At 38.8% G+C, this 5929-nt stretch overlaps 1 long non-coding RNA gene across 1 annotated transcript; it reads left to right on the top strand.

The window, feature by feature from the left end:
- The first annotated feature begins 3062 nt into the window (after window positions 1-3062).
- On the top strand, window positions 3063-4657 carry LOC111191935 (uncharacterized). The gene is made up of 5 exons (XR_002649732.2): window positions 3063-3218; window positions 3335-3373; window positions 3636-3692; window positions 3779-3897; window positions 4011-4657. It is a non-coding gene; the product is annotated as an uncharacterized LOC111191935 (long non-coding RNA).
- The last annotated feature ends 1272 nt before the right edge of the window (window positions 4658-5929 follow it).

Below are 5929 nucleotides of genomic sequence, written 5' to 3'. Positions count from 1 at the left end.
CAGCATAAGTATGTAACCTATGTATACTGACCACAAAAATCTACATCTGTGTACATTTGGAGCGTTTGAGCAAGTTCCTTTGATTCTGCACTTGATTTGTTATCTGTCTTTTTGTTGTTGTTGCTGTTGTTGTTTCTGATGTGAGTAGCTTATCACTTTCTGTTTTCCATTGCATTGTTGTACAATAGTGTCCATTGAAACGTGACTGATTACGTATAGACTGTGGATATATGAGTGTACTGTGTAACAGCTCAAAATGAGTTAACATTAGTCATTTGTTTGCAGTTTAGGCACACCCTGCATCGTTGGTTTCTGAATCTGCATCTTTATGTTGTTTCTGCAACCAGTTCTTTGAAACCAATCACTTTGCCTTGTGCTGCTTGGAAGCTCAATCACACCAGTTGGTTTCTTTCCACACAGATAAGCTTTTTTGACTTAATTATTTAAAATAAGCAAGAGCTCTGTTAGGCACAACTACAGCTAGCTAGACTTAGGTCTTTGGCTATAAAGCTCAGTTAATAAATGTCCTCAGTACTTAAGTTCATTGCATATTTTAAAGCTGCATCTCTTTTAAAATGTAGGAATGTCACGTCTGGTGCTGTTAGCTCCTCTGTCCCTTCCACACCCAGCTCTAACGGAGGTTCTCAGGTCAACAACTACACTACCCAGAATGCACCACCCGCTGACATCACGCACTCACCTGATCACGTGACACCTCACCTGCTTCCTCCAGGAAGTCCCGAATACTGATTACTGGCACTATAAAAGAGCACTCCACACAAACACCCACGCCGCGTATTGTAGGTTCTCCTCAGTACAAAGTGTTTCTATATCTCTTGTCTCAGTTTATCTCGTGTATGACCTTGCCTTTGTTTTCTCGACGCCGATTATTGCCTTGCCTCTGATATTGGATTGCCTGTGTATTACCTGGACTGTGTTTTCACTACTGCCTCTTGGATTACCTCTGACATTGGATATCTCGTGTATGAACTCTGGACTGTCTCTCGTTTATGGTATGGTTTTGTCTACATTGCTCTGGTTATTGGTGATTACCCATTTTTCTGTATCGACCACGTCTTACATCTGTTTATTTTATAGTAAACAAACTTTTATCAGTATCTGCACGTGTCTGTATTCTGTGCTAGCCATGACAAGGAAAGTAAATGAGCTAATGTTAGGTAAATGGGCGAATCAGTTTACTAAGAGCATCATTTTATCATAACACAGATTAAAAATCTACAATATTAACAGTAAAAACCAAGATACATCCAGGTCAAATGTGGCAATACTGGATTAAATGATGAAATAATCTAAAAGTCAAATTCTCTTTTTTAATATATATTTCATATATTTTGTACTTTCACATAGACACAGTATTCCTGCATACTGTATGTCGGTGTATTCACACTCACATAGCCAATAAAATCTGCAGCACTCTACCAACTGCTGGACTTCAAAAGTCACATACTGCCAGACCAGTACAGACCCTGCCAAGCTCTTCATCAATATGCAGAACTGCATCTCCGGTGCTGATTTTAAAGTCTGAGCTCCCAGGCAAAGTTAACTGGGGCTTCCAGCACAGCTGCCAATGACCTACAGCACTCTATAGCGCCTTTCAGATCTAAAACTCAGCCTACTGCCAGATTTCCGCTTTACTGTAAATCTGACAAATTCTGCTTTTCACACTTGCAGCCTGTTGCAGGAACATTACTGAGTTCAATATTTCCATACATGTCAAGAAAACTTAGGAACTGTAATACCTGACATAGTAAGTAGATTATGGGGGTTTGAATAAAAAAGAGGGTTATCAGAACCTATTTAGTGTTGATCTGTGGATCATGATATACATTTATAAGCTGTTTTTATAGATAACTGATGCTCTTGCATTCAAAATTCAGCCATTACATATGTATGTAACATGATGTATGTTTGATGAAGACAGTAGCAACTATTTTACTATCTAACCCAACATGTCAGCTCCAGTTCATATTCAATTTTTAGATAATTCCAAACTTCAACAATTTACTATTGACTTTTGCAATTTCCAGTTGGAATAGGCACATTTTTTGCGGTTCTTTGGATATCTGATATGTGTGAGACATTGGAGAGAGAAAGACAGAAAGAAAGAGAGAGAGCAGACATCCTATTTCTCTCATAAGTTGTGTAATTTTCACCCATATTGATATTGGCTCTCTGACCCCCACAAATCATATAAAATCCTGGAAATCAGGTTAGCTTGCACGCTTGTTTAAGGTGCAAGCAAAAATAAGAGATCATTTAAAATGATGGGTTTCTTTGATTTTACCAAATTTAAAAACCTGGAATATAAAAAGGAGGAAGATGGATGATCACAAACCATCAAACCAAGCTGAACTGCTTGAAGTTTTGTACCAAGTGTGTAAGACTGGTGGAGGAGAACATGCCAAGAAGCATGAAAACTGTGATTAAAAACCAGGGTTATTCCACCAAATTGATTTCTGAACTCTTAAAACTTTATGAATATGAACTTGTTTTCTTTGCATTATTTGAGGTCTGAAAGCTCTACATATTTTTTTTATTTCAGCCATTTCTCATTTTCTGCTAATAAATGCTCTAAATGACAATATTTTTATTAGGAATTTGGGAGAAAAGTTGTCCGCAATTTATAGAACATAACAACAATGTTCATTTTTACTCAAACATATACCTATAAATAGTAAAATCAGACAAACTGGTTCAGAAACTCCATTGGGAGTGGTGGACCTGTTTCTTCCACAATGAACATCAGTTCAGCCCAAATCATTTAACCTCACCATAATTAAACTCCCTACAAGCCTGTGAAACAGTCTGTGAGACCTTAGCCTGTGCTGAGTCATCCACATCAGCTGAAAAGAAGCAAGACAGCACAGCTGGAAATTCCAGCCAACAACCACACCATAAAGACAGTCTTCTCCAGAAAAGAAAACACCACATTGGGGTGACTAAACCTGCAGATTGTCTGACACTCAGTAAAGTGTTGACTGTGATTGTGAAATAGGACTGTAGTTACAATGAGTGTCTTCTTTTATTGGGCAGAATTACCCCTGAACTTGCCTGAGGCAAAGGATGCTTTACCTCTTAATTCTAGATTAGTTTTATGCTTTATAATGTTACAATATTCTGTAGCATTGTGCTTTATAATAGCATATTTGAAATCAAGGTGATGCTCGGGATGCAAGACACTGCACTATGTAACTCTAGTAAAGCATAATTACACTTATAAGAATTGTGTGCTATTGCGTAATTATATTTGTCATATTTGTGTAACATCCTCTAATCTTACTCCACCACATCATATATGCTTCTGTCACTTCAGATCCTGGTTCTGTATCTTCCAACTTGTTCAGAAAAGCATGTAAGTAGAATTAGACTTCTTTAGTAAATGTAAGAAGTCTAATTCAAAGAAATGTGTGAGGAAATGTCAAAGAGCATACACTTGTTATGTTCGTAAAAGTTTAGACAGATGACCATACGTATTACAATATCAAAAGCATTTCATCAGTGTCTTTATTAGTCCAGATAAATTGACTGTGCATTACTTCAAAGACCAGTGCCAGTTCTTTTTCCTGAGCCAAGGGTTATTTTTTCATTCCTTGTTCTTAATTTTGTTCCAAAAGGCACTGGGTTTATTGGTCTTGCACTTTATTTATTTCCCAGAGTCTGTGATGCCCGAGGTGAGATTTGTAGATTATTCCTTTGCATGTTCACAGCTGTGGCATACTGAAGCTATTGGCCTAAGTGTTTTCCCTCTCTATTTCAGGCTCTAGTAGATGGGAGATCTCAATTCATCTGTGCAGTGGTGAGACTTGGCTGCGAGGAGAGATGCCAACACTTTTTCAAATTGCTCTAAGAAGATTTTGAAGAGGCATGCAATCCACAGTGGGTACCAACAACACAATGCATGGATTCCAACCTCTAGGTCAGACGTGCTTATGTACATGCTTGCTGCCAGAGATGGAAAATTTTTTGTGTTTTTTTTTTTGTGTTTTTAGGTATCCTGTTCAGTCCCATTGAAACAATCAAGACCCTGGCCATGCAGTTTGCCTTAACAGACATTAGTGAAAGAAGGCTGTATCAACAACATCAAATATTATCAGGCACCTGAAAAATCTCCCAGAGAGGTCTGTCACATTAGCACATGTCAACAGTTAGCAAACATGCTTACATCATTATCAACCATGTGAAGATAACTTAGTGTGCAACTAGCTTTGTAACTGAATATTTGAAAAGTTGAGTGAAATGTTAGTTTGCTTGTCTCACTTGTTTGCATTGAGTGGCATTGACATGACGTTAAAAAGTGTTGGACTTGGTGAGCAAAGACTTGAGACTTGACTTGGACTTATGACAAAACACTTAAGACTTGACCTGGATTCATGAGCAAAGACTTAAAACTTGGCCTTAAATTCATGACCAAAAACTTGACTTGGATGCATGAGCAAAGACTTGAAACTTGACTTGGACTCATTACAAAACACCTAAGACTTAACATGGAATCATGACCAAAGATTTGAGACTTGGCTTGGACTCGTGACCAAAGATTTGAAACTTGACATTGGACTTGCAATAAAAGACTTGTGAATATCTCTGATGAAAACTAGAAAACTCTAGAGTGGAAAGAGAATAAATAAACTGAAAATGGCTTTGGGACTTCTTGAAAGTGAGTTTGGTTATGTCACGTTGCCCGTGTAATGGTTTCTTAATATCGTGCAGCTGAAGATTCACAGTTCTCCTCAGTCTCCATAAGAGAGAAGACAGATGTCAGTGTGGTGTTCAGAGCAGCTGTCTAGGAATCAGTTGCAGTCCAGGTTCCATTCCTCTAGATTGAAATGATAAAACCCACTCCTCCCCAGTATAATCCTAGTAAAAGCTGCCCGGAGAATATCAGTGTAAGTAATGTACTTTTTTCATCTTCCTGAACATCATGAACTGCACTTGTGTTTTGGACCTGAGTGGAGTGACTGGATAAATACAGACAGACGTTCTTATGTGAAGGGATGTTCCTAACAGAGGCCCACTCTGTGGCTGGCTGTCGAACTGCAGCTCTTAGGGCTTTTCCACCGACACGCCGCGTGTGTCTCTACAGGTGCTCATCTGCGTATAAAATAAAGAATCGTCTGTGAGCTGCCTTCACCTCACACCCCCCACCCAACTCCCCTTAGCCCTCCCAAGCTTTTCATCATTAAGTCAGGTCTACGAAAAAATAAGCGACAGGGAAAATCTAGTGGGCTTCTAGGTTTACAAATTTTATGAAGCACCTTTCATAGGTAGAGGCCGCCTTCTTCTACTGTAACACTCAGCTGTCTGTTCACATCATGAACTGGCCATTTCTACATACAGGCTGTTTTCCCAGTGCCTTGGAGTCATCAGTTCAAGCTCATAATTCTATTTATGACCTTTTTATTGAAGATAGAAAGAAAAGACATTACTCTCTTCATGTTCTTTCTGAGAATTTTTTGGCCTTTTTTTCAATCCAGTGAAGTCAGTCATTTCCCACTCCTCGATCAATCTTTCTTCTACTGCACTCAAAAAAACAAACTACTGTCTGTTTGCCCTTCACATCCACATTCCTCTCAATTGGGTGGAGAAGAAAATATGCCCACCTTTTGACTTCATCTGAAGTGCTTCTGCAGTGTTTACATGCATGCCCACTGTCTCATACTTTCCATGGGTGTGGCCCGACCCTCCTCTGCACCCACAGAATGATGCTCTTGTATGAAAGACACACTTCCCCAAAGAAGGATAAACCTAAGACTGGGAGGTCTGAATCTGGGGGATGAGCAGGTATACAGTATACTTGGTATACTGGAATATTTTAAAATGGAATTAATGTATGAACATAAGCAGATACATTACTGGGAGGTTAGGTGTAGCTTAGATTAGAGAGCAAAAAATTTGGAATCTACATAATTAT

Source organism: Astyanax mexicanus, chromosome 1 (assembly GCF_023375975.1).
Source record: "Astyanax mexicanus isolate ESR-SI-001 chromosome 1, AstMex3_surface, whole genome shotgun sequence".
Lineage (NCBI taxonomy): Eukaryota > Metazoa > Chordata > Actinopteri > Characiformes > Acestrorhamphidae > Astyanax > Astyanax mexicanus.
Note: the sequence above shows the minus strand (reverse complement) of the source record. Positions and strands in the feature narration are given on the sequence as shown.